Source organism: Camellia sinensis, chromosome 3 (genome assembly GCF_055761805.1).
Source record: "Camellia sinensis isolate YWXY chromosome 3, ASM5576180v1, whole genome shotgun sequence".
Lineage (NCBI taxonomy): Eukaryota > Viridiplantae > Streptophyta > Magnoliopsida > Ericales > Theaceae > Camellia > Camellia sinensis.
Genome location: NC_138963.1, coordinates 226,007,053 through 226,034,068, shown reverse-complemented (window position 1 = coordinate 226,034,068; position 27,016 = coordinate 226,007,053). Strand labels below are relative to the sequence as shown.

At 38.3% G+C, this 27,016-nt stretch overlaps 1 pseudogene; it reads left to right on the top strand.

The window, feature by feature from the left end:
• The first annotated feature begins 18,385 nt into the window (after nucleotides 1-18,385).
• On the top strand, nucleotides 18,386-23,750 carry LOC114276179 (increased DNA methylation 3 pseudogene; annotated as a pseudogene).
• The last annotated feature ends 3,266 nt before the right edge of the window (nucleotides 23,751-27,016 follow it).

The following is a 27,016-nucleotide window of genomic DNA, read 5'->3' as shown; positions in this document are numbered from 1 at the left end:
TGGCTTGGAGTACTCGGTAAACTTTATGCTTTAGCATCCTTGCATGCGTGTGAGTGACTGCCATGAATAGCATGCTTACCATGAGGCTATGTGCTTATATGATATAACTGCCTGAATGCCTGTGGGTGAAGGTTGGGTTACTTAAATTGGAATAAATCATCAAATGTTTTAAAACCTACCTGCGGGTAGCAAACCATTTTCAAAAACAAGCATGAAATGTTTCGTTCCAATTCAGGCGACCCGGTCTATATTTGTATGCTGTGCGCATCATGTAGTAACCTAGGCTAATAAACCGGAATAAGAACTCACAATGTTTTCAAAAATTGATATCATGGTTAGTAGAGGCCGGTCTATGACCGGGCGAGCGGGGGTGCTCACGAAGTGACCTTCCCCAATCGTACCCAAGTTCCCGAGCCGAGACAACTTTGGTGATGACGGACACGTGGCCTTTTGGCACCAAGTCAGGGTTTCCTAAATTTCCCAAAATAAAATATTTAGGTGGCGACTCTGTATCTGGCAAAGCAGTCCATGTTTGGCACTTCTTTCAAAAATCTGTTTTTCTTAAAACGATTTGCCGGATTTGGACTCTTTGGTTCAGACTTAGAACCGTGACTAACGAAAGTCGAGTCCGAGCTGTAGCGAGGTCCCCCGCGGGCTTGTTACACTTTGTTTCTAGCATGTTTTAGGCTTACATTTGTGAAGATTTTGTGCTTATATTGACATGTTTTAGGTCTGTCCATAAGTGTTTGGGTTGATTTTGGCATGCTTGGTATAGCTCCTTTGTATTTGGGCTTGTTGGCCTTGAGCATATGAATGTATAGCATGACATCTTTGCATTGATTTGGTGATTTGGGATCATCCACCATGTCATTTCAGTCCTATTTGCATGCCTATATGTTTACCTTGGATGCATCTTTAATGCCTCATAAGCTTGTGTAGCAATGCTCCATGTTTTGGTGTTTATGCATGCCTTTGTTCTTGAGTCATTTGGATGCCATCTAAGTGGTCCTTAGGCCTTGTATTAATGTCCCAAAACTCTGGTTTTGGTCAATGAGTTCATGCCATGTTTGGTCTTGCTAAGTGTAGTTTAATACTCTATTGGTTTGCTTTGAGCATTTGGGCCATTTGTTGCATGCTCGGCTTGATTTATTGCTTGGTTTGGCACCATGTTTTAGCATGATTTCAATGCTTATGTTGCATGCTATGCGTCCATGATTACCCCCTTTCAAATGTGTTTGAGAGTTGTTCAATTTGTGCTTAAGTGTTGGCCCTCAATTATGTGCATGTGTGTATGTATTTGGCCCCCATATTATAGCATTTTGGCTACTGTTTTAGGCCTATTTAGAGTTGCCTAATTCATGTTTAAGTCCATCTTTCCGTCTATTTGCATTGCCATATGTATGCTTGCATGCTTGCATAAGTGTATCGCCATGCCATGTTGCATCCTTAGCTTGCATGCCTAGGTTGCATTGCATCTTGCATGCATGCCTTGTTCCTTGACTTAGTGATAGGAATTGGGCCTTGTTTGTTTGATTGGTTTGCATTTCATTTGATATGAAAGTTGCATACTTGGTTCCTTGGACCATCATGCATGGAAATGCGTGATTGGTGGTCCGAGAATCGAGGCACATGCCCCTTTGAGTCATTGCCATGATAAGGGACATGAGTAGTGCATACATGCCTTGAATTGTGCTGCCATGCTTTGCCTTGCCCTCTGTTGTTGTCATTTGTAGATTCTGCAGGAACACTCTGCCGACCGGCAACAATTTCTCTGCCGACAGCTTCATTTTGTGCCGATGGCCACACACCACTGCCGGTGGTAATTCCACTCAGCCGGTGGCACTCCCCAGTGTCCAGGGATGCAGTCCTGAGGTTTTGACAGCCTCCAGAGGAGTGAAGGAAGGAAAACAGAGGCAGCCTATGCATGGCGGCGCGTTTCCCGAGGCGTCTTTCCTGTTTTCTTAGTTTTAGTTAATTTCCTTAGTTGATTAGGCAATTTGTAATTATTAATTAGCTTGCGTAGTTAATTAATTTGTAATATTTATTTGGTCCCTCCGAGTGAGGGCAAATCTGTAATAAGTGTGCGTGGGTGGTGTGTATGTCTTCCAATCCCCACTTCTTTCTTCCCTTTTATTTACCTGCTTATGATGGTAGATTAGGGCATGTTTAATTTAGCATACCTTATGCTATGCATGTGTGCATCCATGCATTTGTATCGCATGCATTAGGCTCGGTACATCACGCTAACTGCATTTGTACTTCAATTCAAAAATTGAATATGTGATAGTTGATCGCATTTCATATGCCATGCTTAGGTTAGCCGAGCCTATTTAATTGCATCCTATATGTGTTGCATTAGGCAATTTAACATGAACTAGGACATGCATGTTTGCTAACTAGTTTACCGTTTTGGCACGGAGTACAATGTAAGTATTTATGCTTTAGCATCCCGCATGCGTGTGAATGTTAACATGACAGTATGCTTGCCATGCGGCTAAATGCTTATGTGAGATTAAATTGTTTGAATGCCTGTGGGTGAAGGTTGGATTGTTTGAGTTGGAAAAACTCATTGAAATCCGTGTTTTTAGCCTACTTGCGAGTAGCAAATTCCAAAGCGCTTTTCAAAACAAACGGATATGCGATGCTTATTTCCAAATTAGGCAATCTAGTCTATACTTGTTTGCTGCACGCATAACATAGTAATTCTAGGCTAATAATTGGAATAAGAACACATAAAGTTTTCAAAATCGGATATCACGGTTAGTAGAGGCCGGTCTTTTGACCGGGCGAGAGGGGGTGCTCATAGCTGACCTTCCCCGATCGTACCCAAGCTCCCGAGCCGAGACAACTCCGGTGATGACGGACATGTGGCCTTCGGCACCGAGTCAGGGTTTCCTAAATTTCCCCATTTTAAAAATATTTAGGTGGTGACTCTGTATCTGGCAAAGCAGTCCATGTTTGGCACTACTTTTTCAAAAATCTGTTTCTCAAAACGATTTGCCAGATTTGGACTCTTTGGTTCAGATTAAGAACCGCGACAACAAAAATCGCGAGTCCGAACTGTAGTAGCGAGGCCCCCCCCTCCGCGGGCGCGTCTACAGTGCCAGCAAGGATCAATCAGTCCTTACAGAAAATTAATTGCGAACTAATTATCAGACGATTGTGTTTTAGTTCTTTCAGTATCAATGAAGAGGACTTTTACTGGTGGCTTGATTTAGGAGAATTAAGCAAAATTACAATTAAATGAAGAACAGTTGAAGTATTTCATTAAAAATGAAAAACTTACAATGATCCAAACTCAGCCTTGTAGAGGTTTACAGTAACAATCTACTTGAAACTACTCCTATGAACGACGTGCAGTGCAGGAATTTAAAGTACAGGAAAATGAAAGACTAGAAATGTAAAACTGGAAAGGAAAATAAGTGTAATAAGACTGGTTTTTTGGATCTGAGTTTGGGGGACTTTTCTAGGCCTTCTCTGCTATTTATACTTCTTGAGGATGACCATCGAATTGTGTTTCCAACCGTCGAACTGCTCCTCTATGATCGCTGATCATGTTGCCTTACAATTAGCCCCACTATGCCATCACTTGCAGTTAGGATTCCCTCATAAATTTGAATTTAAATGTGAGTAACCGTTGAAGTCACATCACCTTGCATCTCTTTGTTGATCCACTGCTACTCAGATCTCGTAATAACCAATACTAAATGCCACGTGTACGATCAGGATCAAAGACTTGAATAGTTTTCCTGTATTACCCTTATTCTGTCACGCGTCGAATTGTAATTGGCTTGCACAAAATATGTAGCCAACAATTACCAACTTCAGTCCGTATTTTCAACAGATTGGCTGCATAAAACTGCTCATAACTGCCCAGCAGTTACAGTTCCAAATTTGCACTGTTTGACAGGTTCAAACAGATCTTATTTTCAGCAGTTATCTGTTCAGTTGGTGTTTGCACCTGTTCATTTGAAACCTTACCTGTTCAGTTCAAAATACTGCACCTGTTCGACAGTCTTAGATGCCTATAAATTCAGATCTGTTCTGCAATCTTTGCATCTAGAAAATAGACAGAAAAAATTAATTTTCTTGCTGTCCAACTTTGCTCTGTTTGCATTATTTATTCTTCATTCTAGTTTTAGAGAAAAATTAAACAGAGTATAGAACACAAGGTTCTAGTTTGCCAGACAAATTTGTTTGGAGTGCTATTACAAATTTCTGAAGATCATTGTATCCTGGGAGATAGACGCCATTAGTCCGTAAGCACCGAAGCGGGGCGAATCTGTCTTAAGGATAGAGTGTCACACACTCGACTTGGTCTTTTATTTTTCATTCGGTTCAATAAAATAAATTATGTAAGTTATTTATTTTATTTTGTTTGATTTAATTTCAATTTATTTTTTTTACACAGAAGATTGTTCCAACAAGTAATACCTCATGTTTTGTAATTCAGTTAATCCTGGAAACCGTGAACCATATAAACAACAACACTTCATGTAGATTTTCCTATCCATTATTGGGTTATTTGGTTTCTTGTGCTGAGTAACATATAATAGGGGGACATATATATGAAGGGGTCTGGAAGTAAAAGTAAGAAGTATTGGTTGGTTGGCTCTATAACCCCACTTTGTTAGAGCATAACCCCGTTGATATACCCAGTTAGCCGAAGCACTTGATCTTTTATCTCACTAGAAAATCAAGGGTTTTTACCCTCTCAACGTACTTGCCTGCGTAAGTTCTTTCTGATTTTTGATTTCAAAAGTTGTATTTGTATTCCAATGTATATATTTTTAAATAAATAAAAAAATCCACAACAACAATTGTACAATCACAGAGGTTACCCTTGTTTATGGTCCAGCTCCACGGGAGTCAAACCTTAACACTGGAAGAGTTCTTCCTTGAATGAAAAAATAAGCCATAATTTCATTAAAAAAAATACAGAGATACTTCACCAAATGATGAGAAAGTTGGAAAGCACACAAAATATACTACTTAAAAAAAAAAACAAAAAACATACAAACTTTTTTTATATGAAAATTTCTCATACAACCTAGTATTTTCAATTTCAATTTCAATTTCGTTTCTTGCGCACAAAAAATTTCTTTTATTTTGAAGGTAATGTTGCCTCATAACACAATTCTGTTTGAACTTCTTATTTTTTTACTTTTTATGTAGTAATAAAAAGAGTTTATTGAAGCAATTATGTCTCGTTTGGGAACATATTATTTTAGTAAAAAAATTAGTATATTTGGAATGACTTTTTAATTTTTTATGTAAAGATGTGCAAAAGGTAGAGAGAAAAGAGATCTTTTAATTTTTTGGTATAAATTGTTGGCTTTTTAGTTTTTTTAGTAATTTTTTGAATTTTAGGCTAAAGAGTTGTCAAATGAGGCTTTAATTTTTTGTTATTGAATAATTAAAATTTATTTTATAATTGATATTTAAATGAATAAATCTAGGGGTGAGCATGGTCCGGATTGGACTAGATTGAGGTAAAACCAAGACCAATCCGTTATCTACGGTTCTTGAAAAATTGAAATCAATCCAATCCGTTTAAATCATGAAACCAATCCGAATCAATTCATTTAAACACGGATTGGATCGGTTTAGTATCACGGATTCACATAATTAAATAACAAAAAAATATATATAACACTTTAATTTCATAAAAACATAAACATAACGCTATATTAGTTCCACAATAGCAACATATCTTTCTATATAGTGACATATTGTTCTAGAATTTAAACAATGATAAGAAAACTGGTTTCATCATAAGTATTAAGATCATTACAAGGTAAAACTAAAAACTAACAAACAAAAGTAATAAAAAAAAGATCGTATACGAGTTTAGGTTTATGGGGGATGGTGTATAATAAAAATATAGACTATTTGTATATGATCTGGATCGGTTCCAATTCGGAATTGTGGGGTTCAATCTAGAACCGAACCACGGATTAAAAAAATCAATCTAAATCTATAGAATTGGACTGAACTGGATCAGATTATGAATTTCACGGATTTCATGCACAGTCCTAAATAAATCAGCGTAAAATTGGTGAAAAAAAATGTAGTGTAAAATTGGTAAAAAAAAATGTTGATAGATATGGTAATACTAGTCAGTGTGTTTGGTTTGAGTTTTTTGGATTAAGTTTTTTAAAAATTGAATTTTTTGATTTTCGTGTTTTTTTGTTTTTAGTGAATATTTTTAAAATTTTAAACATTTTTTTTTTTTACTTTTTTAGATGCACCTTACTTAGATATATCTAAAAAGTAAAAAATTTGTGAAAAAATATTTTAAAAAATTAATAAATACATAAAAATACAAAATATGTATGGAATTCTCATATATTTTTTTTGTATTTTTGGTATTTAGTGAATTTTTAAAAGGTTTCTTTCACAAATTTTTTACTTTTTAGGTATATTTATGTTAGGTATGTCTAAAAAGTTAAAAAAATTGCTTAAAATATTAAAAAAATTCAGTAAAAACAAAAAAACACAGAAAATAAGAAAATAAAATTTTCTAAATTTTTTTTTTTGAAAAACTCTAACCAAGCATGCTGAGTAGAAGACCCCACAAGGAAGGGTAGCAGAGAGCATAGGCAAGAGGGGTAAAATGGGTCTTTTATCGTTTGTACTCAGGTATCATCGGCCAAGTGGCAGGAGATCTCATTCAAAACATGAGGTGGCACGCGTAATTGGTCAGGGAATAGGAAAGAATCTGTCACTCTCTCTCTCTCTGGCCTCTGTCTGCGTTGCGAAATAAATACCTCACTCTTCGCTGGACGAACGGTGTGACTTTATTTTAAAACCCAAACCAAATGACTCACACAAACCCTAAACCCATCCATTCACACCCTCCCTCGCAAGAAATAGATATACAGATAGATAGAGAGAGAGAGGGAGATAGAAAGAGCGGAGGGGGAGGATGAGGAGGAGTTGCCGCCACCGTCCCTTCAGATTCAGGTTTTGCGATAATTTACCAGCGATCAATCTCTGATTCGTTTCTATCATTGTTTACTTTTTTGTTTTATTTATCGTCATCATTTGATTTTGAACTCACTTTCTTGAGTTTTTCCAGACACTCTCTCTCTCTCCCTCTCTCTCTCTCTTGTAAATCTGATACTTGATTCTGCATCTGTAACGCCCTCAAAATAATAACATTAAACCCATCAAATAAGACATTCGTCGATATGTAAAAGTTCCACATTCTTTTATACATCAGAGTTTCATACAAAAGTATTACATGTTAACAACAAAAGCAAAATGCCCTACAGGCTTACAGCTTTCCAAGTTAACACTTGGTTACAACAAAAGAGTACTAACTCGTTTACACATTAAGCCCTTGGCTTGAAATTACATGTAATACATCAAAAAAGTAAAACGACAAAAGTATGCCCGCCTCTAGCCTCCCAAGCTATGTCCTTGGAGGTGGCATGCTACCTGTACCTGAAAATGATATTCCCATATAGGGTGAGCCACAGCCCAGTAGAAATACACTAAACCAACCATGAACAATGACTAAAAGATTAGCAATTGATAGATGGCCAACACTGATACATTCACATAAATCACATATTTATGTCAACCGACTCATAAGTCCAAGTTACTTTTCATTTTCCCTTTTTCAACAGATAAGCATGTTAGCTCTATCATTATTTCAACAGATATGTATAAAAACTATATCCCACATTCACAGATAAGCATATAAGCTATATCCACATTCTCAACAGATATGTTTAACAACAATATCCCACATTCACAGATAAGCATATAAGCTGTATCCACACATCACAAAGATAAGCATGTAAGCTCTATCTTCACTTCTCTAGACAAGCATATGAGCTGTATCTACGGAGTTCATCCCTATCTTCTCCCAACACTATCCGGTTTAGAGGTACATCCCCTATCTTCCCCTAAACCGCGGAGTACATCCCCCATCTCCTCCTCTACACATAACGTATACAAACACATTGGTTCTATATACAATCACTCAATACATGTAGTTAATGTATTCTATCAATCGTCAAATTCCATGACACATTCCATTGATTAGTTTTCGTTTGCCTAATCATCATGCATTGTCTACAACAATCACAACTATCCTCCACTGATAGCCCAAGCAGTTATTTCTATACAGAAAATAAATGCACAATGGATATTAAATCAACATTTCATTTCCTTATTCCTCACAATTAATTAACCCAATTAATTAAACAATGTAATTAGGTCAATTCCCATAATTAACATTTCAACCCTTAGGTCCCATTTTTATCAATGATTTAACATTTATCCCATTTCTCTATGCCAAACATGCATCTAGGTTTATTATGAATAAAACCCCAACTTTTGTAAAATTACACAAAAGCCCCAAACTTTTACCAAATTACCAAACCAACCCCAACATCTCAAAATACTAAAATTTAAAGACAAAATCCATAGAGAGGAGTAGGATATCCCTACCTCGAAGTTTAAGCCAAAAAGGAGATGAAGACTCGAAGATCAACGTGCTCCAAATCCAAACTTTTTCAGATTAAGTCGAAGCTCTCAACGCCCTCTATCTTATTAACAAAAGCCCTAGGCTAGATCCACACTCTAGGGAGATCAATTCTTAGAGAGAATGTAAGTTTAGAGAGAGAGAGTCTCGGATCTAGGGTTTGAAAGAAAAAGAAAGTGAAAAAGTGATGTTCAAAAACGCTACTGTCCGCTGATATAAAACACGCTCGCTCGAGCGAAGCCTTTGTCGCTCGAGCGACCAGACACAGAAAACTCTCGCTCGAGCCAAAAACTCAAAAGTGCGCTCGAGCGAAAGAACGCTCGCTCGAGCCAACAACTCAAACCCTCAGGTCTGCAACCAGCACGCTCGAGCGACATACTCCTCGCTCGAGCGAAGAACAAGCCAGACCGCTCGAGCCAAGAAAAGCTCGCTCGAGCCAAGAAATACAACTCTCAGGTCCAGAACCAGATGCCATCGCTCGCTCGAGCGAAGCCACTTTGGCTCGACCCACCAGACACGAACTCAACTCTCGCTCGAGCGACCAACTCCTCGCTCGAGCGAAGGTCCAAAAATCGGGGCAGCAACACTAGGCTCCCAAACACAACCAACCTGAAACAAACCTTCTCAACACATCCTATAACTCAATATACAAAGTAGTAACAGATGCAAACTAGATAATAAACAACTACTAACATCCACGGACACATGTCCGGATCACTGTACAACAAGGGTAAACCCGGGATCGCTATAACCTCCCCCCCTTAAAGAATTTCGTCCCCGAAATTAAGCACAAGTTTTCAAAAACAAGTTTTTCTCCATTTTAAACAATGTTACAGTTTAATATTCAACAATTCGACCAATTACCGGTCACCCCCTCCCTTTAACAAGAGGCATTTCACAATATGTAAACAACATATGTACTTTCAACATGCATCAACATTACGCATTATCTTTCCAATTTCAACAATATATTCAACATATATAGTGTTACATTCAACTTCCATATGAGGCAAGTTCCCAAAACATACTTCCAATAAACCAAACATTTTCAATGTTTCACAACTTAAGACATATACAAAAGCTCTTAAGTTCAACAATAGTTCAAAATTTAAACACAAGATTACATATCAACAAATAAGTCCGGATATTTCTCACGGACTTCCAACTCACGTTCCCAAGTGGCCTCCTCCACTCCGTGATGTTTCCACAAGACTTTCACCAAAGGAATGGTCTTGCCACGCAGGACCTGATCCCGCCTATCCAAGACCCGAACCGGTCTCTCCTCATACGAGGCATCCTCATCTACCTCTAAATCGGTCCAATCCAACACATGTGATGGATCTGGCTCATACTTCCGAAGCATACTCACATGAAACACGTCATGCACTTCGGACAACTGTGGCGGTAAGGCTAACCGATAAGCAACCTCGCCAATCCTCTCAAGGATCTCAAAAGGACCAATAAACCGAGGGGATAACTTCCCACTCTTCCCAAACCTCATCAGGCCTCGCCTAGGTGATATCTTCAGAAAGACATGATCACCTACCTCAAACGCCAAAGGTCTCCTCCTACAGTCGGCATAACTCTTTTGTCGACTCTGGGCTGTAACAAGCCTCCTACGGATAAGCTCAACTTTCTCCGTCGTCTCCCTAACCAACTCCGGACCCAACAAAGGTGCATCACCCACCTTGGCCCAACACACTGGAGACCTACACGGTCAGCCATACAAGGCCTCAAACGGTGCCATACCGATGCTGGACTGAAAAATGTTGTTGTAGGCAAACTCTACCAATGGCAAGTGCCTCTCCCACGTCCCACTGAAGTCCAGGACACAACCCCGAAGCATATCCTCGAGGATCTGAATAGTACGCTCGGACTGCCCGTCAGTCTGAGGATGATAGGCCGTACTAAAGGTCAACTTAGTGCCCAAGGCACTCTGCAAACTCTGCCACAACCTAGCAGTAAAACGAGGATCTCTATCTGAGACGATCGTCACTGGGACCCCGTGCAATCTCACTACGCCCCGAATATACAAATCGGCAAGATGATCCACCGAATCTCTCACGCGCATAGGAATAAAGTGCGCCGACTTAGTCAACCGGTCTACAACCACCCAAATAGCATCACTACCCCGCTGAGTCCTCGGAAGACCTACAACGAAGTCCATAGTGACATGCTCCCACCTTCACTCGGCAATAGGCAAGGGTTGCAACAAACCCGCTGGCCTCTGATGCTCGGCCTTCACTTGCTGGCAAGTAAGGCACTTCGATACGAAAACCGCCACATCTCTCTTCATACCCCGCCACCAAAACTGGCGACCCAAATCCTGATACATCTTAGTACCTCCCGGATGCACCGCAAGGCGCGAATGATGGAACTCTCGGAGTACTTCCTCACGGCAAGACTCCGGTACAAACAAACGGTCTCGGTATCTCACACTCAGGTCGGGATACACCACTAAACCCTTCTCAACTTTCCCACTGGAGATCTTCTCTCGGATGGATTCTACCTCAAGGTCACTTCTCTGTGCCTCTAACACTCGTGTCACAAGTGTAGGCTGCGCAACAACAGAAAACAAGGCCGCAGCCTCAACAGATTCGCCCAGTAGCAAATCAAACTCGCCAAGTGCTCCCAACATCTCCCATTCCCGGATGGCTATACTAGCTACATCCCTAATGGATTTCCTACTAAGGGCATCGGCCACAACATCGGCCTTACTCGGATGATAGTGCAACTCAAAATCATAATCCTCGATGAACTCCATCCACCTCATCTGTCTCAAATTCAAGTCTCTCTGTGTAAACAGATACTTCAAACTCTTGTGGTCCGAGAACACCTCGAACCTCTCACCATAAAGGTAGTGCCTCCAGATTTTCAAGGCAAAGATCACAGCCGCTAACTCTAGGTCGTGTGTAGGGTAATTCTTCTCGTGTATTTTCAACTGACGTGAGCCATAAGCTACCACTTTCCCTTCTTGCATCAACACACAACCCAAACCCTCTCGTGAGGCATCACAATAAACCGCATAACCCAACCCTCTCTCCGGAATAATCAACACCGGAGCGGTGGTCAATCTAACTTTCAGCTCTTGGAACGACTTTTCACAAGTTTCACTCCACACAAACTTGACTCCCTTCCGAGTCAGTCTAGTCAACGGTGACGCTAACCTGGAGAAATCTTTCACAAACCGACGATAATACCCAGCCAATCCCAGAAAACTGGGGATCTCAAACACAATCTTAGGCTGTGCCCAATCCTGCACTGCCTCAACCTTGGATGTATCAACAGACACCCCTTCCCCGGATACCACGTGGCCTAAGAATTTGACTTCCCTCAGCCAGAACTCACACTTCCCAAACTTGGCATACAGCCTATGGGCCCTAAGCAACTCAAGCACCACTCTCAAGTGTTCCTTGTGCTCCTCCTCAGTAGGCGAATAGATAAGGATGTCGTCCACAAAAACGACTACAAAGCGATCCAAGAATTCCCGGAAGATCCGGTTCATCAAGTCCATAAAGACTGCCGGTGCATTGGTAAGCCCAAATGGCATCACCAGAAACTCATAATGGCCATACCGCGTACGGAATGCCGTTTTCAGAATATCCTCTTCCCTGACCCTCAACTGGTGGTAACCCGATCTCAAGTCTATCTTAGAGAAACAACGGGAACCCTTCAACTGGTCAAACAAATCATCTATACGGGGCATAGGATACTTATTCTTAACCATAGCCCGATTCAACTTCCGGTAGTCAATACACAATCTCAAGGCACCATCTTTCTTTTTAACAAAGAGGGCCGGTGCTCCCTAGGGCGAACAAAGCCCTTATCTAGCAATTCCTGGAGCTGAACTTTCAACTCAACCAACTCTGCTGGAGCAAAACGGTAAGGTGTCATAGAAATCGGCGTCGTGCTGGGCACCAAATCAATAGAGAACTCTATCTCTCGGTGAGGTGGCAAACTAACAAGATCCTCGGGAAAGACATCCGAATACTCACAAACCACCCTCGGCAACACAATCTGGGTCTCATCACACTCACTACTCTCAAAGCTAGCAAGTAGACCACTAAGCTCACTTCGCCCTCGCGAATCATACCCCGGTGGCAACACACAACCAACCCGGTCTCCCAAGAAATGGAACCACTCCCCGCTCAAGGTACATAACGTGACCCTCTGGCGGTAGCAATCGATAACAGCCCGGTATGACGATAGCCAGTCCATACCCAAAATAACATCAAAACCCTTCATGGGCATGACAACAAACGGAAAAGGAAGCCTATAGTCGGCGACCTCTATATCACAACCTCGAACACCTTGTTTCAAGATCAACTCACCACCCAAAGGCGATACCACACAAATAGGAGATGCTAACTGTGCTAAATCCAATTCCAAAACAGATGCAAATGCAGCAGATACAAAAGAATGAGATGCACCCGTGTCTATCAACACATTAGCAACCGAGTTGCAAAATAGAAAAGTACCTCTCACTACCGATGGAGCCGGTACTAAATCCTGCGCGGTAACAGCATACACGCGCCCCGTAGGCCCCTGGTCTACCTGCTCACCTCTCGGAGCAAAAGACTGCTGTACAGACTGGGATGACGAAGCTCCCGGATTGGCCCTCGAGGCCTGCACAGACTGAGCTGGCTGAAAACCCTGCGTTTGCCTAGAACCAGACGCTCCCGAAGTGGCACTCAACTGCGGGCAAAACCTCTTCAGGTGCCCAGGCTGTCCACACTGATAACAACACAAGGGCTGCCCCCTGCCCAAACTCTGACTCTGCGGTCTAGCTGAAGAAGAAGCAGCTCTCTGACCTCTACCCTTTTGCGGGCAAACAGAAACCTTGTGACCCAACTGGCCACACTTGTAACAGGTGAAATCCCCCTGACCACCTCTCCCGGAGCCTGCACTCGGCACTGGGAAGGTCGATCTAGCAACACCACCCTGCGACTGCTGAGGGTTAGAACCCCTCTGCCTCCTGCCATCACTCTGACCATCTTGGCTCCTCTTGGAGCCTCTCTGCCCCTCATCCTCCTCCTGCATCATGAGCTCCATATGAGCTGCAGCATCCACTAGGTGTCTATACTCTCGGATGTAAGACCCACCAACTCTCAGCTTGAGGCCCCGCCTCAACTTCCGCTCAAACTCATAGCAACGGCGTTCCTCAGACGCCACCAGTTCAGGTGCAAACCTGGACAGACTGGTAAAAGTAGCCTCAAACTCGGCCACTGACAAGCCCTGCTGATTAAGCCGGCTAAACTGATCCCTCAGCTTCTCCCTAGCTGCTGCAGACAAAAACCTCTCCTGGAAAGCATTCACAAACACCTCCCAAGTACCACCAACACGAGCCTTCTCGTACTTCCACCATTGACCCGCATCTCCCTTCAGCTGGAAGGATGCCAAGGTCACCTTCAGTGCTCCGTCCTCGATGCCAAGCATCTCAAACGTCTTACTCATTTGCTCTAGCCACTCATCAGCCTTCAGTGGCTCCTTCGGATCACCGATAAACTCATCCGAATTAGACCGAAAAAACTCCCTCTTCAAGAAGGAAGGCCCTGCCTCAACTGCCTGATCCCGGCTCTAAGAATACCCAAAGCTCCTGCTATCTCTCTGGCCAAGGCACCCATGGCCTGCTGACCTGCTGGCTCGGCCACGTTGGCCTGACCAACTCCCTCTTGCACTGCCGGAATCTCACCCGGTAACGGTACTTCCTGCCTCGCAGGTCTACCACGCCTAGCACCTCTTCCTCGTCCTGACATCCTAATAAAGGTAACACAGAACATTAGCACATTCACAAATGTGCCGAAACTAAACACTCACGTCCTAATATATGGACAACTGTGATTCACTCCACGTAAGCACATAAACACATAAGCACTTACGAATTTCATTTCCGGATAACGATAGTCCCGAGGCGTTACCAGAGTTCCGGTTAGAAACAGCATTGATCAAGTGCTTTTCCAACAAGACTCCTAGAAACCCAAGGATCCAATCAACATCCTAGAAATTAAATCCCATACCCACATAGTCACATAAGCATGTTATCAATTAAGCACATAGCATATGATACTACATCTGAGTCTCTATCAAGCGAGACAAACCCATTGTGATACTAATCACTTCCCACGTACCCAAAGTATTCGAACCCGGTACGCTCTGATACCAAGTTGTAACGCACTCAAAATAATAACATTAAACCCATCAAATAAGACATTCGTCGATATGTAAAAGTTCCACATTCTTTTATACATCAGAGTTTCATACAAAAGTATTACATGTTAACAACAAAAGCAAAATGCCCTACAGGCTTACAGCTTTCCAAGTTAACACTTGGTTACAACAAAAGAGTACTAACTCGTTTACACATTAAGCCCTTGGCTTGAAATTACATGTAATACATCAAAAAAGTAAAACGACAAAAGTATGCCCGCCTCTAGCCTCCCAAGCTATGTCCTTGGAGGTGGCATGCTACCTGTACCTGAAAATGATATTCCCATATAAGGTGAGCCACAGCCCAGTAGAAATACACTAAACCAACCATGAACAATGACTAAAAGATTAGCAATTGATAGATGGCCAACACTGATACATTCACATAAATCACATATTTATGTCAACCGACTCATAAGTCCAAGTTACTTTTCATTTTCCCTTTTTCAACAGATAAGCATGTTAGCTCTATCATTATTTCAACAGATATGTATAAAAACTATATCCCACATTCACAGATAAGCATATAAGCTATACCCACATTCTCAACAGATATGTTTAACAACAATATCCCACATTCACAGATAAGCATATAAGCTGTATCCACACATCACAAAGATAAGCATGTAAGCTCTATCTTCACTTCTCTAGACAAGCATATGAGCTGTATCTACGGAGTTCATCCCCTATCTTCTCCCAACACTATCCGGTTTAGAGGTACATCCCCTATCTTCCCCTAAACCGCGGAGTACATCCCCCATCTCCTCCTCTACACATAACGTATACAAACACATTGGTTCTATATACAATCACTCAATACATGTAGTTAATGTATTCTATCAATCGTCAAATTCCATGACACATTCCATTGATTAGTTTTCATTTGCCTAATCATCATGCATTGTCTACAACAATCACAACTATCCTCCACCGATAGCCCAAGCAGTTATTTCTATACAGAAAATAAATGCACAATGGATATTAAATCAACATTTCATTTCCTTATTCCTCACAATTAATTAACCCAATTAATTAAACAATGTAATTAGGTCAATTCCCATAATTAACATTTCAACCCTTAGGTCCCATTTTTATCAATGATTTAACATTTATCCCATTTCTCTATGCCAAACATGCATCTAGGTTTATTATGAATAAAACCCCAACTTTTGTAAAATTACACAAAAGCCCCAAACTTTTACCAAATTACCAAACCAACCCCAACATCTCAAAATACTAAAATTTAAAGACAAAATCCATAGAGAGGAGTAGGATATCCCTACCTCGAAGTTTAAGCCAAAAAGGAGATGAAGACTCGAAGATCAACGTGCTCCAAATCCAAACTTTTTCAGATTAAGTCGAAGCTCTCAACGCCCTCTATCTTATTAACAAAAGCCCTAGGCTAGATCCACACTCTAGGGAGATCAATTCTTAGAGAGAATGTAAGTTTAGAGAGAGAGAGTCTCGGATCTAGGGTTTGAAAGAAAAAGAAAGTGAAAAAGTGATGTTCAAAAACGCTACTGTCCGCTGATATAAAACACGCTCGCTCGAGCGAAGCCTTTGTCGCTCGAGCGACCAGACACAGAAAACTCTCGCTCGAGCCAAAAACTCAAAAGTGCGCTCGAGCGAAAGAACGCTCGCTCGAGCCAACAACTCAAACCCTCAGGTCTGTAACCAGCACGCTCGAGCGACATACTCCTCGCTCGAGCGAAGAACAAGCCAGACCGCTCGAGCCAAGAAAAGCTCGCTCGAGCCAAGAAATACAACTCTCAGGTCCAGAACCAGACGCCATCGCTCGCTCGAGCGAAGCCACTTTGGCTCGACCCACCAGACACGAACTCAACTCTCGCTCGAGCGACCAACTCCTCGCTCGAGCGAAGGTCCAAAAATCTGGGCAGCAACACTAGGCTCCCAAACACAACCAACCTGAAACAAACCTTCTCAACACATCCTATAACTCAATATACAAAGTAGTAACAGATGCAAACTAGATAATAAACAACTACTAACATCCACGGACACATGTCCAGATCACTGTACAACAAGGGTAAACCCGGGATCGCTATAGCATCTCTCACTCACGACTCACGATTACGTTATGACCATATTTAAATTCGATTTTAGGTGTATGATTTATTGTCTTAGCGGATCGTATAGTTAGGGAACTGACCTTTGTTTTTTTTCTTTAAAAAATAAATCCAAAACATGCTTGGTTCTGTTTAAAGATAGTTATATTTGGTGATTTATTGAATCGATTATGTGGTATCACCTTCCTTGTTATTGTTTGCCTGCTTGCTGCATTATTCACTTATGTTTAAAGAGAAAAACCTGGTTTGTTTCATTGCATGTACATGCTCTTCTTTCCCTACTTTTTTAATGTGTGCATTTTATATTTTGGTCTTGCCTCACTGTTAGTAATGTTGGGAATCAAATCTATTTGGTTGAGTCTTATGAATTTGGTTTTTGAAAAATTTTCACAAACCAGAATATAAACAGATGCATTGAGATTATATCTCAAGTTGTATTACACAAATTATAACATTTACTTGTATATTTGCCTACCTGTGTTTCTTTGGCCTCATTAATCTTCTCTCTTTATATGTTGGAAATGGTAAGCTTTATGATTTTGTTGATTTTCAAAAGGCAGCCATAACTATGTAAAAATAATTTATATTGCAAACAAAACCGCTTGTCAATCATAATGTTACAAGTTTGGTTATATATATAGGATTTTAGACTATTTGTGTTACATGTCTTTTATCTGTCATGATTACCCTTGAAGGTTTTGTTAAACACAAAGGATTGACTCTTGTATGATTGAAGGTTTTACTCTTGTATGCTAGCTCATTAGAAATAGATGATTGACTCTTTCTTTTGTTTCACTTGGAAACATTGTTGGGAGCATGTATAGTCACATAAATCCTGTATTCTACATATATCTGTCCTCTCTTATTTTCTCTTTTATTCGTGGTGATGTCTCCGATGAATGTATTCCCATGCAACATTAAAATAACGTAAGTAACAAATATTAATCACATTTCCTGCCAATATATATTTGCTATATATTGTTGTGTACACCTTTACTGGCTTTAAAAAAAAAAAAAAAAAAACCAAACTATTGCTGGAGCCAATTTGCTTAGCAATTGGTGAACACTAATGAATGCTTTTGAGCTATCATTCAACTATGAATGCTGCAGCCTTTGTTAAAATGGTAGCATTCTTTCTTAAAGACAATTTTGCCTCCATGAATTTAATTATCCTCTCTTATTTAGCCCTCATCACACTATAGTGGCAGCAGTAATGATGCATCTGCACTTGCAATAGAATGGATAGTAGTGCAGAATATTGCAACTTATAATGATGAAGATAGGGACAACTGAGTGGACATAGAGGGCAATAACAGAGTTGAAGCACATAGTTTGACTTGCTCATAGATTGTTTCTACATTTGCATGTGTATGTGTGTGGAGCTGAGCCAAGATTGCCTTCATTTCATTTTTCCTAATTTCTCTGTTGGACTAAATTTGTTTTCTGGATATGGTATAACAGTGAAGCTTCAAAGGTTTCATCTTTTACTAGCATAGCTATATGTTTATTTACGCCCAAATCTTTTGGTGAATAACTTTGAGAATGAATTGAAACTTTAGTTGTTGTCTATAGAACCAAATTTGGGAACATCAATATGGATCCAGCTGTGGTTTTGACTGGAACAACAAATGAACGGAGAGTCGGACACAGTTTTGGTAGTGTTGAGATTGGTCGTAGCGAAAGTGCCTACATTTTTCGGGTTGCTTTACTTGGTGTTCGTCGCAATAGCTGTAAGTTTCCTGTCCTGCTTATTTATCAATGTGCATATATTAGTAAATGTGTGTTTGAAAACGTATGGAGCATGCCTACTTCAATAAATATGCTGTATCTGTACCGGGTACTGACCAGTATATAGTACTTTGTATAGTATTTCCGCATACATATTGGATATACAAAATACGTATTCAAATTTTTTCTTCTTAATTTTTGACATACCCAAATCTTAGTTGCACGAAGCAGAGTGGAGGCGGGAGAGGGAGCGAGGAAGCGTGAGCCGATAGAAGTTTCTTAGGTAGGGAGCGCCTCGGGGAGCGGTAATATATATATATATATATATTAGTAGTTATTTTTTAAATATATTTATTATATGAAGATGAGTTAAATAATTATTTTTAAATATATTTATTATTTTTATTGGTAATATTTTTAATTTATTTTTTATTTTTAATTGATATATATATATATATATATTATAAATAAAAAAAATATATAACAAATAAGGAATAATAAAATATGTTAAAATAAATAAAAAATAAAAATTGGATGATTTATTTTATAGATTTTTTTTATTATATATGATTTAATTAGATATTTTATAAATGGCTAAAATATCATTTTATCCTTTTATTTTATTTTCTTGGACCAATGAGGTTAAATGATGAATCATCATGGCCCAAAGTTTCATCCAAAACCCAAATACAAAACAGGCCAGTACTTCTCCATTAAGGCCCATTAGGGCTTTGCCTAGCTTTTTATATATATAAAGGTCTTTTCAATAGCCCTAAACACACACAGAGACAGGGGGAGCTCTCTCTTTCTCTTTCATTTCCATCGTGTAACGCCCTAAAAAATAAACCCATTAAATATATATATCATCAACATGCAATGTTAAAAAGGAAACAATTCATTATAACATTCATCAGAGTCTTACTAACTAAAAACATTACATGTAACATCAAATTAAATGCCCTACAGGCTTACATCTTTCCAAGCCAACACTTGGACACAAAAGTATGAGTTCTAACTCAAATACAAATAAAGCCCTAGGCTTGAGTGTTTACATGTACTAACAAATAAAAAAAAAAACAAATAACTGAAAATAGTCTTCAAAATCCAAGTCCTTCCAAGCTAAGTCCTTGGAGCTAGCTTATCACCTGAACCTGAAAATGATGTTCCCATATAAGGTGAGCCACAACCCAGTAGAAATATACTAAACCAAATATAAGCATTGATTAAAGAAATAGCATTCAATAGATGGTTAACCAAGATAATCAATTACATCATTTTACAGTCCCATGACACTATTGTCTAAGACACGTTTTACTTTCCAACTTTATCAATATGGCTCAGAACCTGGCCAAACTTACAACAGTGAACTATATATATCATATTCACATTCTTCCAATGTCAACAAACAGATGAGACTCAGGCTCAAATCAAAACACTTCATACTTCCAGTTTGATACACATTTTAGTGCTGTATCAATAAAAACACTTCAATATAAATAAGTACACATAAAAGTGATGCTAATGGAGTCCATCCCCTATCTCCTCCCAAACAAAATCCGGTTTAGAGGTCCATCCCTTATCTTCTCCTAAACCGTGGAGTACATCCCCTATCTCCTCCCACACAAAACAATGTATGTAAACACATAACATATACAACACACAATCAATACACATAATGTCTGTATTAATTCAGCAGTCAAAATTGATGACTTAATCAATGATTAGTTTCAGTTATCCCTAATCCACATGCAGTGTCTACAACAATCACGGCTATCCTCCACCGATAGCCCAAAACAGTTATTTCTAAACTGAAAATAAATATATCAACAATTCAATAGGCGAGTGATTTAAATTATCCAACTACACCATTTAATCAACGAATTTCTCAATTCCATGAATTTAACCATATTTCCCCAATCTCCTTAAATTAATTATATAAATTAATTTATTAATACAACTAGGGTTTTTCCCAAAATTACCAAAGTACCCCCAACATATCAAAATACTAAAACTTAGAACAAAACTTATAAGATGGAGTAGGAAATCCCTACCTCGAAGAAAATAACCCGAATGGAGAAGACAGAGATGAATACCCAAATTCCAATATGCTCCAAATCACCAAATGTTCAGATTAAATGGAAGCCCTCGACTCACTCTATCTTTTTAATAAAGGATCTAAGGTAGAAACTCACTCTAAGTAGATCAAACCTAAGAGAGAAGGTGAGTAGAGGGAGAGAAAAGTCGGACCTAGGGTTTTGGAATCAAAAAGAGGATAAAAATTGATTAAAATCCCGCTGCTGCCTATTTAAACTGGACAGGCTCGCTCGAGCGAAGACTTGGTCGCTCGAGCGACCAGACACACGGAAACCTTGCTCGAGCAAAGAAAATCTCGCTCGAGCCAAAAATGCAATGCTTCAGGTCTGCAACTCAGCAGCACGCTCGAGCGACAGAATGCTCGCTCGAGCGAGGAACTCGAAAACATACACCTCTCTCGCTCGAGCGAAGAAAATCTCGCTCGAGCGAATAAGCACTACCCTCAGGTCTATACTAGACGCAATCGCTCGCTCGAGCGAAGCAAAGCTGGATCGAGCCAGAAGACACAAAATACAACCCTCACTCGAGCGACCAAGCCCTGGCTCGAGCGACCAACCCAAAAACTGGACAGCAACACTTGGTTTACGAACCCAACCAACCTGAAACAAACCTGCCCAACACATCCTATAACTCCAAATGATAAAATAAAGGACGACAACAATAATTACACAATGACAGAACAAACGGAACCTAAGTCCGGATATAATAATCAAATGGGAAAAGATCGGGGTCGCTATACATCGCCTACACGAGATCGGCGAATTGGTCGGTGTCCAAGCATGGTGCACGTTTCCTATTATAGCAACTGTAAGTCTTCTTTACAAGATCGAAGAAGATTGAAGAAGAAGAAGAAGAAGAAGAAAAGCAGTGACGAGAGACGACAAGCGACGACCATCGAAAACCGATAAGGTCTTCTCTCTTTCTCTTCTGTTCTCTCTTTCTTTTTTGTGCTTCATAGCTTCTGAGTTGTTTTATTTCCACCAATGATCCATCTTGGACAGGATCGCGTTTCTCTCTCTATAGAAATGCAATTCTTACACGTTTCTTTCTAAGAAACACGGAATCGTGTTTCTTACGAAGATTTGTCACCTGGTTGCATGATTCTTGCAACTAAGACCCAAACGTACCTAGTATATACCCAAGCCGTATCGTACCGTACCGTACCATACCTTAGTAAAAATAATATTTCATTTTACTACAAAGATTAAATTTCTTTTAGTAGATTTCTTTTTAATTTTTAATTTTATACTTAGCATGATTTTAAAATAAGCTATGGTTTGTAAGTTATTTAATATAATGATATTTAATTTTGGTTTGTACCTTTACTTTTGACATTAAATGTCAAATTAAACCATTTAATTAATTTTTACATTACTCTAAATTAAAAATAAATATTTTTTTACAAATGTACCAAACCGTATCCATACCTTACTTTTTTTCCAAATTTTAACATATCGACATATCCATATTGTACAGGTATCAGTACTTGTACCCATACCAATGCTTCATAGTTGAAGCCTCAATTAGTAGTCTAGGAAACATGGCTAATGGTTCGTTATGGGTACGCCTATATGGCAAAATCTAAAATAAAATAAGATACATGTACAGTTAGTTATGTGATAAGAAAAAAAAAATTATTATTTATAATAGTACATGATATATAACAATTTAAAAATCAAATGCACAAAATAATTAAATTAATTTTAAGTTTATAAAAATAGGCACAACATACCCCTCTATTTTGAAAAAATTACATTTATGTCCCCAATGTACCCAAAATTGTACCTGAAATGTACCCATGGCGTACCCGCCCTGTCTGTCTAAGCCACACTTGTAAGCATGTTGTGTACCCGATATTAGGGATGGACAAACGTCTGGCTGAGCTGACATTACATAATAAGGGATTTTGTGTTTACCTAAGCGGGGCCCGGTTCGGCCCTAACATCGGGTCTCTATATATCTATTCAAGCCTGGTCTAAAAAATAATTATAAATCTCAAGCCAACCAATCGGGCTATATGTTAAAAAAAATTTAAAATATTCCATAATTAAATTCAATTACACATTATATTTCTTATATAAATATATTGATATCATTATAAATTGAAATTGAAAAATTGTGTGTATAAATTGAAAGACTTCTTCTTAAATAAATTCAATCACACATCACCACAAATGTGAGTTTCAATACAATCAACAAAGATAAAGTTTAAATACTAACAAAAAATATATATTTTAATGTATTATAAATAAATAAATAAATAAATAAATAAATAATTTAATAGCGGGCCGGGCTGGGTTGAAAGTTTAAATCCCAAGCCCAGCCCATTAACATTTCGGGTTTAAAATGTTGGATCAACTCGACCATATGGGCTAAAACAACTTTCCCAAGTCCTAAAAAATAGGGTTGGGCCAGTCGGGCTGGATAGGCCAACATGCCGATGTCCACCCCTATCCAACGGGCCAACAGCTTTATCGGTAATCATACTCATACCACACTGTACTGGATAAGTATCTGTAATCATACAACATATAATATTTTTAGAGTACCCATATTTCATAGGTTATAGTTAACCCTGTGTTGACTCTTAATTTTGAATGGGTAATGTTGTATTCTAGTGACTACACAGCAAAATTTTCGATTCTGTCTTAACATAATGCCACTTGCTATGCACTTGAAAATCGGGGAGCAGTATGTGAAATGTTTTTACCTCAAGCAAATAGAAAGTTGTGATCAACCAGACAAAAGAGTAGGACATGTAGTTGCTACTGATATTTGCTTTAGGAATTTCTCCATTTGCATGAATCCTCACATTATCATTGAAAACCAAAAATGAAAAAAAATAAAAATAAATAGAAATGGAGGAGATGACCAAATAGAGATTGTTTTTCATCTCAGGTAATGTGAAGTATACTATTCAACCTAATGCTCAGGTACATGTCGAAGGACTGGTGGGAAATGTTGCAATGTTAAAGGATATGCTAAATCCGTTTGAAATGAAAGTTGAACAACTGTGTCCAAGTGGACCCTTCCATGTTACCTTTGATTTGCCTGGACCTGTTGACCCCAGGCTATGTTCTCCCAATTTTAGGCCTGATGGTATCCTAGAAGTTGTTGTCAAAGCCAAGAAACCATGATTGTTGCCTTTCTCAAGCTTTGTTGGAATCCCATGAGCTGTGTTATGAAACTCTGTTGTCATCAGAATTTGCCATATATATATATATATATATGTATATATTTAAATGTATGATTGTGTGTAATAAAGAGAAAGTAGTGTTTGGTGGAGTTAAACTCAAATCATATGATACTCACCAAAACAAACTCGTTATCATACCATCTATATATATGGTTTTAGTCCTAATTGAATTCCTGTTGTGTGTTTTCCATTGTTTACCTTTTTGGGTTTCACATTTCGTGCATGGAGAGTATGCAGCCTACGTGTCATATGAAGATTTTAATTGTCCAGCTATGAATACATGTTTCATTGGATGAGTTAAACTTTCATTGGACAAGCCAGTAATGTTGCATAAATAGATTAAATTAATAAATAAGATAAAATGTCACATTAAATCTATAATTATTTTATTTTATTTTTTTACGAACATCACATCTAATTATAAACACACAATTTTTAATCTATTAAAATAATTAAAAATTAAAATAACCTATTAAAATAGTTAACTTTTAAAAGCCACAGTTTGGGTGACCGACCGGATATTGATTTGTAATTCTTTATTCAGGTCGGATCCGGAGTGGAAGTGGAATGAGCCCAACTCGAGAGAGGCTTGGGCCCCCAAATTGTCATTTTACTCATAATTTCTATTTTTTTTTATAAATATACGTATTAAAAAAAAGAAATCCCCCACTCATGAGTTCGAATAGGCCCTAATGAAAATCAATCAAGGCCGGTCCTGCATGAGAGAGAAAATGGGCTTGAGTTAGATTTTGATCCACTTGTACTGTATTCCTTGCGTTCAATCATGCTTGAAAGTGGGCTGGGCCCATTAGGACACTCACCGCTCACTCGCTCACAAGGGAGAGTTGTTCCACTACATACACGCTTGTTTCGCATTGCGTTCTTTGCATTCCAGGAAATATGCTTTACTCATTTCGCTTCTAATCGATCATTCTCGTGCAGACTTCAATTGGTAAATCAATCTTTCTTTATTTTTTTATTTTTTGGGTCACAGATTACTGTTCTTCGTTTCTGATTTTCATTAATTTTTTCCCCATACATGCCTTTATCTCATTTTAGATGGTATAAAGATGTTTTTCTAATGAAAATGCATCGCAGAGCTGATGGTAATTCAGACCATTGGAAAGCTAAGTTTATTGATGGTCTTCCTACTCTTTTTGCTGAAAGAGTCAGAAAGAAGTTAAGAGATCGTCATAATCAATTAGCTATTCCATATAATCGATATACCTATGGCCAACTCGTAGGTATTATCACTGATGAAGGACTTGCTTTGTGCGATGACCTTAAATTACAGCAACAAATGAAATAACATCTTACAAGAAAAAAAGAATTAGGCGAATTCTGCGAACAATTTTCCTATGATACGAAATTACAGTATCCTCACAAACAGAAAAAACATAAAATTGGAAAATCTTCAAAGTATTATTCCAAAAAATCCAGAAAACATAAATATGCTAAAAATCAATTTCAACAGCAACATCAATTACCTTCAAAAGGTAAACACAAATATTCCAGAAAAAAATCCAAATCCACTATTAAATGTTACAAATGTGGACAGATAGGTCATTATGCTAATCGTTGTAAATCCAAAATACAACAGAAGCTTAATGAATTATCTTTAGATAATGAAATCCAGTAGCAGATTCTCAGAATGCTTTCTGATGAATCCGATACTTCTTCTGATAACGAAGATGAAATTGCAGCACTTTATTCTTCCGATACTGGCACTGAATTTGATAATTCTCCAGAAATTTGTGATTGTAAAACAAATCTTAATCAGATTTCTGATGAAGTCAACTATTGGAAAGCCATAGTTAAAATGAATGGACTTGATATTGGAGGATCCAGTATTAATGTTCTTACCAAAGAAGAATAGAATATGATTAGCATTGCTGATCAGATTTCTAATCCAGAAATGAAATTAAAATTTTTAGAATTATGCTTACAGCAACAAAAGAAGGAAGAGATTCTTCCTCCTCAGCATTACAGTATGAAAGAAGTTTTCCAAAGATTTCAACCTCTTACTGAAGAAAAACCATTAACAATTCAGGATTTAAAAATAGAAGTTAATGCTTTAAAAGTTGAAATTAAACATTTACAAACTTCCAATATTGCTATTAATTCTGAGATTAAGAAAATTAATAGTAAATTACAGCATAAAGAAAAAGGGATCATTATTAATGAATCCACCTCAGATTCAATTCCAATATCAAAGGAGCCTGACTATCTCATGCTCATGAATACCGTTATCTTTCAGAAATGGTATATCAGGATAACCTTTATGATAAAACTTGATTTTATCATAAAATATGCCATTGCTCTTGTTGATAGTGGTGCAGATATGAATTGTATTCAGGAAGGATTGATTCCTACTAAATACTTTCATAAAACAACTCAATCACTTACAAGTGCAAGTGGTAATTCGTTATATATTCAATATAAACTTCCGGAAGTTTTAATTTGTAATCAAGGATTATGTCTTCCCACTTCTTTTGTTCTGATAAAGAACATGTCTCAAGCCATAATCCTAGGAACACCTTTCCTGTGTTTACTAATGCCAATTTCTAAAATTGATTCTATTGGCAGTCATACAACCTTAAATAATCAACCGATTATATTTGAGTTTATTACAGAAAGAATTAGATCAGATCAAAGATCTAGTTAATTTTAAAGAAAAGCAAATTAAATTCTTTCAAAAATAAATTAGTTTTCTCACTACAGAACAAAGACTTCAACAGTCTTCTTTCCAGCAAAAGATTAAGTCACTTGAACAAGAATTTCAAAATCAATCTTTCTTTATTTTTTTATTTTTTGGGTCACAGATTACTGTTCTTCGTTTCTGATTTTCATTAATTTTTCCCCCATACCTTTTCTTTTCTATTATCATTTTTTGGGTGAATTAATTGTTTTTTCAATCCTATTTGATGGTTTCATCTTTGTGGTCATGTGTGTAAACTGTCATTGCTAATTTGTAAATGCACGATGATCTAGCAAGTCAATGAAGTAGATAACAATAGCAAAAAGAAAAACCACACAATTACATTGTGAAATGTGTGATTGTGATTTTTTTTCATCTCATGTTTGAAAATCAAACTAAATCCACCAATACTTTATGACAAGATTGGTTGAAGACAATCTAGATCGATTATGCATTTGATTGTTTGTAGAAAGTGATATATTGCATTCCCTTTTGGTGCATTGGTATTA